This window comes from Grus americana, chromosome 8 (assembly GCF_028858705.1).
Source record: "Grus americana isolate bGruAme1 chromosome 8, bGruAme1.mat, whole genome shotgun sequence".
NCBI lineage: Eukaryota > Metazoa > Chordata > Aves > Gruiformes > Gruidae > Grus > Grus americana.
This window is the reverse complement of record NC_072859.1, coordinates 472,668-483,681: the sequence shown is the minus strand read 5'-3', so window position 1 is coordinate 483,681 and position 11,014 is coordinate 472,668. Positions and strand designations below refer to the sequence as shown.

Sequence of the window (11,014 nt, the reverse complement as noted above, 5' to 3'; positions counted from 1 at the left end):
GTGTTTTGCCCCCCAGCACACCACTATCTTCTTCTTGGGTGGCAAGCTGTCCCACCGGGAGGTCTCTTGAGCCCTGGGGGTGCAAGCTGGCGTGGGGCACTTGGCCCGCTTGCCGCCTGCCTTGCCTGATCTGGGCACCACTCGCCATAAGGCAACGCCTGGTGGCAGCGGCAAGCAGGTCAAAACCACCTGGGGCTGCTTCCACAGAGCCTCCTCTACCAGTTGGGCCAGGCAGGGCAGATGACACTGGGGGGCAGTGAGGGGGCTGGCCAGAGGACTCAGCAGTGGGATCTGGAGGGCTCAGCAGGGGACTCTCCGGAGGACCTTTCAGGAAATCCTTCCAGGGACTCTCTGGAGGACTCCCTGGGGGACCCTTCTGAGACTTGCCCTCTGGGCAACCCTTCAGCGGGCTCTCTCTAGGGCTCTCCTTTGAAGTCTCCATAGGAGTGTCTCCTGAGAAGGCTCCCCAGGAATCTCTGGCAGCTAGGTGAGGAGGACCGCCTCTACCCTTGCCTACTTCCTCTTGGGGTCCAGCAAGGGAGGTGTTGCCACCCCCTGCCAGCAGGGATTGGTGTCCCCCAGCATCGCTGCTGCCACTCGGTCCTTGGGACAATTGCCTTCTGCCTTGTACTCCAAGAAGTTGGAGTTGCAGAAGGTGGTGCTGTCAGAAACGTCAGGGACATTGGCCATGTTGGGGACTATGATTGGTAATTGGTAGTGTGGGTGCATTAGTCAAGTCGCCTTGTACCTGAACAATTGAAACGTATAAGAATCCCGTGTAAAGGCACATTTGGGGTGCCTCAATTGGGCTGGGAAATAGTCTCTCTCTGAGACACCCCCGGACGCCCCCCTAACCCCCCCAAAACTCAGTCCCTCATTTTCTCTAGCAAATGCACTCTCCAAAACTTTATCCAGCTTCGTAACAGAAGAGTCATTAATAGGTGGTACCTCTACATAGGTGTTAGAAATGTCCTTTGTATCTTGGCATTCATCTGTAACATCTAGAGATGCAAGTTTTTTAAAAATACATTCAATGGCAGACTTTATAGAGGAAGCTTGTCCTAATTTCTCTTTGCTCTCAGGAGATCCTTTGATGTACAAAGTAATTTCTTTTGAAATCAGTTCAGGTTCTTTTGATCTTCTTGGTTTGTCTTTATCTGTACTGTCTTCAGACTCACACTGCCCAAGGAATTAACCTTCAGTGTCCAAGGATTTTTCCTGACCTTGTGCTGACCAATGATATTGGGATGCGTATTATCGGCTTTTGTTATAATACTTTCAGCAGCTGCTTCTTTGGTAGGAGTAGTTTCAGAATCCGACTGAGTAAAAAGTTTCCCAGCCTCACAGCTAAAGTTGGAAGGAACCTTCCTCAATTCTTCACAGGCAAACTGTGCTTCCATCACTACAGTTTCCATTAGAGCATCATTCTCAGAAGATTTCTGAGGTCCAGGGACACTGCACAAAATAAACCCACGTTTTTCACTTGAGAAAGTCCATCTAAAAGATGAATGTTAGGAGTAAAATCCCCTTTAGTAAAAAACTTGGTGGCTACTGGAAAACTCTGAAAGACATTCCCTTTAGAAACCTATTGTTTCCAACTTCCTCAGCTCCCAGAGAAGAGGGATTTTTTTTTTTCCTCTTGCTTCTGCAAGTATTGCATTAAAAAAAGCATACCCAACACATCTGTCTCCCTCCACTTGCTGCTCTAAATGACATCGATAGCCAAACCCACTATATTTGCTCTCCTCCCAACTACAAAAAAGTAAACACATGGATTTCCCTCTCTGCCAAATGGCAGAGCAGAAGGTGGGAATTTACATTCGCTTATCCTAGGGTGGAAAAAAGGGGAAGAGGAATAGAAAAAGTATTCCAGACAATGGAAAAAAATGCAAAAAATGTTCTCTGAAAAGTTGAAAGTTTTCCAAGAGGCATCTGCCAGTATTTAATATCAGAATAATATACGCTCGGTGCAACACTTGATGTACAGTGTGGAATTCTCTGTACTGATTGAAATCTTTCTATTAAATAGTATTAGTAGGCAGGTGTGGTGGTGCAACCCCCGCTCCCTTGAGCTGCTTGGTACTTGGCGCAATCTCTCCCCGCCTTTTCTAGGCCGCATACCTGAGCAGCAGACCAGAGCGTTAAGGCACCCCCTTAATGTGCCCGGTTCTTGCTTCCTTGGTAACGGTAACAATCTGGTAAATCTGTGCTCGAACTGTAACATGCTTGTTCCCTCATTACTTGGGAACAGTAGTGACAATCCTGACAACCTGTGCACCTGTGCCTGAGCTGTGGCCCAAAAGGGGGGGGTATCAGAAAAGTTCTGAGTCTGCGCAACTGGTGGAAGGTACCAGAATATGTCGTCATCTGAGCAGGGCCGAGGTGAAAAGTACCTGACAAAAGTCAATTTTCTCAGACCCTGTAAATAGCGCTTCTAAGTGAGACCCTTTGGAGCTCTCCTCGATCGCAGCACACTGTGACCAGTATCCCACCTAAGCTGAGACACCTCTCAGGCGCAAACTTTGTGCGAATCATCTGCCAGGGCAGAGCCAGTGTTCTTGAGTCTCAACTATGGCCTGTTCAGGAATGCCAATACGTTGTATTTAGTCTAATTTCTCAAAGAGGGAAATTTTAACTATAAGCTAGCTTCCAGCCTTCTCGAGTCCCAGCTGTCACCTGCTGAGGAATGCTGATGCATTGTGAGTATTTACTCTAAACTCGAAGAGGGAAATCCTAACTATAAGCTAGCTTCCTTCATCCACCTCTCTGCTTATATACATGTCTAAATACATACATTTGCCTTTACGAGTGTGGGTGGCATATATCACTGGGCCCAAATATCTGTTTGTCTTAGGTTTTATGTTCATCTATCTACCTATCTACACACTTTGATTTAGATACCTTATAGTAAGTTAGTGTGAATCTTGTCATCTTCAAATCTGTAATTAAGTTGCTGGTTTTATCATAATATATATTCCTGAATTACTTGTAAATCTTTAAAATCAGTCAGTCATTAAGCACTGCCTCATGCTATTAAGAAATTCTGAATTGACTAAATCAGAACTGTGTCAAACACCTTTCATTCATGGCAGCAGGTAAAACAATGATAAACTTGTATGAAATCTTGTTTTACTTGGAGTATGCTCATTTTAGCTTATGTCCTCTGTCAAGCTGTTCAGCTGGCTGTATGTGAGAGATTCTAAGATTATTTTTTCAGGAACTGGCATCAAAGCTATAGGCATCTACAGTTAAAGCACAGAAGTTAACAGACAGACAAAATACCATCTTTAGTAGAAAACTACTGTTTGCAAAATTTCTGCATTAGGTGTTAAACAGGATCATTTTGAGTTCTATGCTCTATCCTCATTTTACACATCACCCCGCTCACCCCCCCCCAATATACTTTATGAAGCTTATGACGTATTATCTCAGCTGAACTTCTCTTAAGTTGACATGTGCTCATATGTCAGCTCAGCTCTGCAAGTTATCATGGGATAATAGCACAAACTGTTATGATGAAATTTGCGGTGTGTGTTTTCTTGGTATTTCACATTATAATGCTCCTGAATACCGAATACATCGTAGGTGAGAAATTCTAGATGGAACAAACATAGCTTACTGTTTCAAGAAGTTCATTTGTTGTAGAAAAGAAAAGTATCAGAAGGTTTAACAGGTTGGACTTGGCAAGCGGAATCATCACGTTTCAGTCCATTTTCTTTAGATTCATTATCTAAACTAATCGCACCATTTAGTGAATCATTTTTTGGCAGCTCACACTGTGATCTTTCTTCTTCAGCATTCTGACAGGAAGAATGGGAATTCTGCAATGTATGAGCTACCTTTCCAATCAAAATTACATTGCAAGGTATTATGTTGTAATTCCTTTCAAACAAGTCCTTCAGCTCCTCAGGTTTTCCTGAAGATTCTGTAGCATGAGGGACTGCATTATCAGAGGTGAATTTAGGATTTCCATTCACTGGTGTCTCAACAAAAATTTCATCAGGAACTTCCTGTTTGGAAACGTTAGTAGCAACTGACATCGTAGATGCACTTGAAGTAAACTCGGCTGCAGAAGAATTTCTAATTGTGGATGAAGGAAAAGGCTTGCTTAGATCCTAAGCTAAGACAGGTTGCGACACAGCCTGACGTGCAGGCAATTTGTTATGAATACTGATAGTGCCAAAGCCGGACTGTCCCCGAGCCACGCGTCCTGGAGCTGCCCCGCCCCTCCCCGACTAGGTCCCTTTTATGCTGAGCATGACATCATATGGTATGGAATACCCCCTTTGGCTAGTTTGGGTCACCTGTCCTGGCTGAGGCCAATCCCAGCTTCTGGTGAAAATTAACTCTATCCTAGCTGAACCCAGGACATTAACCAAAACTACAAACTGAATATTAGAACTGAATATGTAGGTCTTCCTACAATCACTGTCCTTTTCAGAGCAATAACTCATCCTTACACCATCTGTGCCCTCAATTTCTCCTCTTTCTTAATATAGCCAGATACAGAGAACAGATATATAGCAATGTACACAGGTGCAGCAGTTTAAGGCCAAGCAATGAAATGCATAATAAATGACATGGAGAATTTCAGGTTTGACAGAACTGAATTATACAAATAGTAATCTTTTCCTAGCATAGAAGGAAAAATACTTGACAAGAAGAAAAATATAATGACTGTAAAGTAAATATATCCTGAACACATTTGGTTTTTGTTATTACCTGATCTAAAAAAGTACATAAGCTTGCTGATTGGGAACTGGTTTGCTATCAGAAAGGTCTGTTGAGGCATCAGTCATTTGATACCAAAAAGTCCATTACCAGCCCACAAATGAAGACAATGATATCTTTAGATGAGTTGCACGCTTTCCAAATGATATCACAGGTAGAACACAACAGAAGAAACCGTACCAAAATGATTCAAACAAAACATATAATGCCACCTTTTCCCCTAAGAACAATGGCTACCAGTAACATTTTATTTTCTTTACAGCTCCTCTGGCCACCTTTCTGCCTTCCGGCGGTTGGCCCAGCTCCTTTCCCAGGGGATCGTGGGATGGGTGGTGGACAGGGCCCGGGTATATGATGCGGCCCCTCACCAGGGAGCTCCTTCTGCTGCTGTGCGCTTCTGGTGTCAGTGCTCTGCTGTTCCGTCAGTCAATGGCAGCTTTTGAGCTGGCTCAGCTCTCTGGGCAAATGTGTTTTGACATTTATGGAAGCAGAGGTGTCTGAAGTAAGAGCTTCAGGACTAATCAAGATTAACCAGCATACAGTGTAGAAAGTACACTTGTATGCAGCTTTTTTTTTTGTTGGGTTGTATTGTGTGTGAGTTTTTTGTTTGGTGGTTTCTTTGGGGTTTGGGTTTTTTTTCCGCCCAGGTCAATAATTTTGTATTGAGTGTTCAGGTGTTTGCAAGATGATTTAATAGTATGCTTTTTTTTTATTTATTCTTCTAGGTGCATTGTGTTTGACTGGAGTTCCTGACTTTATTGAAGATGGAACCTTGTTTTTTCACCAGTTTTTCTGTATACTGTGTAAGCTGCTGGTATTACCTCCCTTAATAGGCCTGATGGTGAGATTATTTATTAGAGGTCAGGGTGAGCATCTTGTATGCATCTGTGCATGGAGTTTTAGCATTTCTCAAGAAAGCAGTAAGGATGTAAGGCATAGCATCTTTCGGGGTACAGGACAGCTCATTGCTTTTCCCAATCACCCATGGAGTACCGTGTTGTTACTGGAAGCTTTGCAGCTTCCGGCAGGCTCTTCATAGATCATAAGTGTCAGGACTTTGCTTATTTTGTGGGCCTGTAGCAGAGCCCAGAGTTTGCAGGGAAGATGGGAGTTGCCTGCAGAATGCAGGGCACAGCTCAGAAGAGCGGCTGACTCAGGGGGTTCAGGGGTGCAAATACAGGGAAGGAGCTGTCAGGAAGGAGTGGGATTCCTTCCCTGAGAGTTCAGGAGAAGAGGAGTTTCTAAAGTTTTGGGACTGCGGGATGGCTGGGAAAGGGAGGAGGGTTCATCAGCCGTTCTCAGGTTTGTTTTGCAGTTGGATTGGGTTGTTGATGCGGTCTGTTCCGTTTCAGTTTCTCCATAGCTGATGGGAGGTACAACAGTCATGAGAGAGGCAGTGTAAACCACCTGGCCCTCTGCATCACAGTGTGCAGGCCTGAACGTCAGAAGAGTCTCGTCTCGTAAAGCATGAGGTACGTTAAAATATACCCTCGTGAACTCTGAGGTCTCTGCTTCTCTGTGCCTTTTACTTTCTTCATTCCTGACTTAATTTTGTATTCATAGCTTTGCTGTCCATCTAGATGTCACAGTCATTGTTAGAGACATCGGCTAGGCACTTATTTGCAGCACAGGTTTGTGTCACTGTCTTCCCTGGAGTTTCTTGGAGGAGAGGATATGTATTATTTGTGCTCCTAACAATCTCCAGCCAGGGATCTTTCTTTTATCGCAGTCCCAGGCCCGTGAGCTTTTTCTGTATTCCAATTTTACCTTTGTCCTTAAGCGTGCAATGAAGTTTGCTCTAGTATCAGTTGCGGCAGTTACGTTCTGTTATTCTTGTTGATCTGTTGTGTTTTTAGCACCAGTTTCTGTAGTCTTAAGGTGATCTAAAAGATCTTTGAGTCACCATGTCACAATTACTGTGTTTTTTCCATAGGCTGACTACTTCTGTAGTTCCCTAATGGGCTTTGTAGGTAAGGAGGTAGTTTGTCACTTGTTTTCTCTGTACTATACCACATCTTACTCAGGTCTTGATGTTCCTGTTGTTTTTTTTGTGCTAGGCGGGCACATTGGTAGCCATGCTGAGGGTCTCATGCGCCTCAATGCATCAGCATAATGCCAGCTGAGTGCTTCCTTTCTTGTGTTAGATGCTCAATGCACAGATCTGTCTTGCATGTCTCGAGTCTCAGAAGTCTATGGAAGGTGTTCTCTCACAGCAGTGATCCAGGATGTGTTAGCATATCTGCTGTCAAGCAGTCTGTTTTCATGGAGACCTTTTCTGGGACTACTTCTTCCTTGCATCCTCTTGGTCTTAGGTCCTAGAGCCTGGCTTCTCATGCATTCATTGTCAGAGTTGCAGATGTATCTTTTTTTGTCACGGGCTGTGGTGCTTGACTTCTGGGGCAGCTGTAGATTCTTCCTCTCGGCCCCCTAGGACTTCTCACCTAAAGGCATCTTCGCTTTGGAGTGATTCCTCTTGCCCAAGAGTCTTTCTGTGCCTCTGGGTCAAATCATTCGTCTTGTGTGCAGTGTCAGTCTGCACACGTGCCTGGGTTGGAGGTGGCTCTGCCAGGGGCATAGCAATTTTTAGTCAGGGAAAGAATAACAATAAGAGCCTACGGCTCATGTTGCTGTACCTAGAGTGTTCAGTTACAAACCTTACAGTCCACCTCAGAGCAACTAGCCCTCAGTAGCAGGTGAGGATGCCGAAGGGATGACGGGAACTCTCTGGGAGAGGCTGCTGGAGTGCTGGTTGAACAGATTGAATCTCAAAGGTGTTAAGGCTTGTATGCTTAGAGTTTAATGTTGTTTTGATTTTTCTTAATGGCAGGCTGTTGTTGGACTCTAGGTGATATTCCTAAATGGAAACAAGACCTTTGGAATTGTTAAGCTGTTGCTCTGCATCTGGGTGATTTGTTCAATGCTGGTTTTTGCAGATGCAGAGGGACGAGTCGTGTGCCAAAGGGTGACAGAGGAACCTCCTGCCGAACCTGCTAGTTAGCCAATGTGTGGGGTGGGTTTTTTTTGTTGAGGATGGATTCCGATCCCTGGCACTCTGAAAGCTAAGTTGAGGGACCAGGGCTGGGGAGGGGCTGAGAGGAGGAGGGGACAAGGTTGGGAGCTGTGGGGAGTGAGGCGTTTAAAGTTAGTGTAGGGGAGAGGGCTGTCCGGGAGTAGTCCCCTTTGAGCAGTCGAAGGGAGCGGGTTACTTGTCAGCATGGTGCTAGAGTGTGCCGGGCAGGGCAGTTCCAGCCTGTGTTTGTGTTGTGTAGCTTGTCTTCTGTGTCTTAGACCTTCCTTGGGTCTCAGTGTCCTCTTTGCGCTCAAGGAGCACCGCACACTTCTTGGGTGCCACCCCTAGGGTCTCGAATGCCCATACTCATTGGCATTGTGCCACTCAGGTGCTTCTCTTCTCGCATAGCAACGTTGCAGCATGGATCGGTCTTGTGTCTTGGAAGTTTCCAGTCAGTCCCCTTTTGCAGCATAATTCCAGGCTGCGTCAGCAGCTCTGCACTCCAGCAATCCATTTTCAGGGACTGGCCCTTCTTCCCTGCATCCTTACATTCTTAGGTCTTGAAGACAGGCTTCTTGCGCATCCATCATCTCAGTTTTGACAGTAACTTTATTTTCTAGGTGCAAATCAATGTGCGAAGCAGGATATCCACACCAGAATGGACTTAAGCAAGGTGAGTGACTGACGTGCTGAAGTAGCATTTTTCTGAGGTGTCATATTATCGACATAGCTAAAATCATACCCGGTCGTTTAACAGGTGGGGGTCAGGCCTGGGCACGGCAAACCGAAGAATCTGACTCTGAGCGGCCGAGGTAAAGGGGCAGGAGAGAGGAAGATGTTTCCGAGGAGGGCATCATCGCGGCGGAGGTCGACGCCAGCTGACGTGTCGGTGACCAGCGATGAAGAGGAATGCGGTGGATAGGGGAGCCTCCCGGTTAGGTGACGTGTTCCCGATGAGGATGGATTCTGGACCCTGCCCTCTGAAAGGTAGTTCAAGGGGCAAAAGCGGTGGGCGGGGTGGGGCCAGCGGGGGGTTTAACGTCAGGGTTGCAGAGAGGGATACTTAGTCTGTCTGAAGTCTAGGGGCAGATAGTGGTCCTGGATGTGAACGTTCTGGCCTCTGTCTGTGTCTGTCACTTGTGTTATCTGTACTCTTTCTTGTATATGGTGCCTTATGGCAAGTCTCTACGTTCTGCCCCACGGGCTCTCTGCACTTGGCACATACCTCGGCAAGCATCCATAGGGTGTGTAACGCCTGGCCACTTCAGAATAAAGCCCATCAAGCGCTTATCTCGTGATCAGAGCTTAAAGCGTGTTTTGCATCACAGATGTTTCCACAGGGTTGCCTTTGCAGAGATGGTCTGGGCCAGACTGACAGCTCTGCTCTTGGAAGATCATCTTCCACAGAGATTCCATAGCATGTTTCATCCTTAGGGGCTTGGGTCTTAAAGCCTGGTTTCTCACACATCCATTGTTCTGGTGTTGTATTGCATTGCTGCAGTCTGTATTGGTTTTGACTACCATCTGAGACCATCTTGTTTTGTAGTGCTTTGTGTTGTATTGCATTGTGTAAGGCTCTGATAACAAGTGAATGTCGCAGACATCCATCTTGACCCAAGCAGGGATAAACTGATAACGGGGGAATGTGGCAGACATCCGTCTCGGCCAAGGACAGAACCTGCAGAGGCAGGATAACGTCTTGTGAGCCCCTTCCCCTATTCCTGAAACACGTAGACAAAAGACCATCTGTGTCCTGTGCATGCGTGCCTGTGAAAGGCCATCACTCAGTCAACCCTGAAGTGGGGGTCAGTGAGACCCCCAAGACACCCACAACCCACCAACTTATTTCTGGAACATTCCTGAGCACATGCTGTGCCTGCTCAGTGATGACAGACCCCTGCCTGTGCGGAGCATTTTGGGTTATAAAAAGGGGAAACAAGTTTTCGGTGTGCACCCCCCACCTGAGGACTACAACTACAAGCAGAGAACATCGCTGGATCCAAGGGTGGTGATATCTTTTCTCTCTCTCTCTCTCTTTCTCTCTCTCTTTCTTTTCCTGTCTATCACTCTGTCTCTAACTTCATTTTCAGCACATTAGGGTAATATCATCACAAGTTTTGCTAAGCAATTACCTTTTGTAGTTCTGCTAAGTTCTAAGTATTGTTATAACTTTTGCCAAGCCACTATCTTTTGTAGTTCTGCTAAGTTCTAAGTAAATTTGTGATTTGTTTGAACCTCTAGAGTAATTCTTGTTACTCCTGATTACTGCGCAGAGAATTAAAAAGTTAACCTCACCCTCATCCACTGAGTGGGATGGGACATTAAATTGGCATCATGGACAGGATTCTCTGTGAGAAGCGGTAAAGAGGTTCCCTAAAGGGGATATCAGCCAGACTGCTGAAGAAAGGAGAACTGATAATTGGTTGAAGCTGAAATCTCCGACAGTAGGTCACAGCAACCCGGGATAAGCCTGATCTTGACTGCTCCCCGCTGTTGGATTTGTTAAAGAGCTATAAAGCTTGCCCGACCCCGAAAGGGCATAGCTGGGCAGACGGACACTGGCAGTCCCCGACAACTGTAGCGGAACAGATAAGAGACTTGGCAAAAGGAAACAAGTTTAAGCCTGGAAAGGGAAAGGCTGTGGTTTGTGGTGTCTTGGGAGCTGCATTGATAGCTGCCCAGAAGGACAAATGCATTGTCACACAAGGTGAGCGGGAGGCAAATGAGTCCCTTCAGGAACTGGTTAGAAAACTACAGGCAGAATTGGAAATGGAACAGGTGAAACGGCAACTAGCTGGAAAAGTGTTAGCGGATGAGAAAAGACTCACAGAAAACTTGAAGCCTGTGAGATGCTTTTGTGAGGGAAAGAGAGCTGAAGTTGCAGCTCCCTGGGGACCTTGACAGTGAACCAGGATTTTCTAGCTTATCAAAGAAGCCGACCCCCATTGCGAGGAAGGTTGCCCCTCACTACCCATGGGAGGAGCTGAGGACGGTGACAGAACCTGACCCTACGCCCAAGCTCCGGCCACTTATTAAAACTGAAGTCGTAATTGATGACGAAGATGCAGAACCCGCCGTTACCACTAAGGAGATACCTTATACTGTTACTGAATTGGCAAAACTACAGGAAAAAAATATAGTAGGCAGGCTAAGGAAACTGAGACTGAATATGTGTGGAGGGTCTCCCTGACAGGCAGAGACAGAATAAGGCTTTCAGAGGAAGAGGCTCAGGGATATTGGGGTCCCGGTGTATTTTTGACCGTAGATGACGAG

At 46.0% G+C, this 11,014-nt stretch overlaps 1 long non-coding RNA gene across 1 annotated transcript; it reads left to right on the top strand.

Annotated features, from left to right (window-relative positions):
- The first annotated feature begins 5,473 nt into the window (after positions 1-5,473).
- LOC129209583 (uncharacterized) lies at positions 5,474-8,417 on the top strand. The gene is made up of 3 exons (XR_008578117.1): positions 5,474-5,534; positions 6,084-6,203; positions 8,362-8,417. It is a non-coding gene; the product is annotated as an uncharacterized LOC129209583 (long non-coding RNA).
- Positions 8,418-11,014: the final 2,597 nt, after the last annotated feature.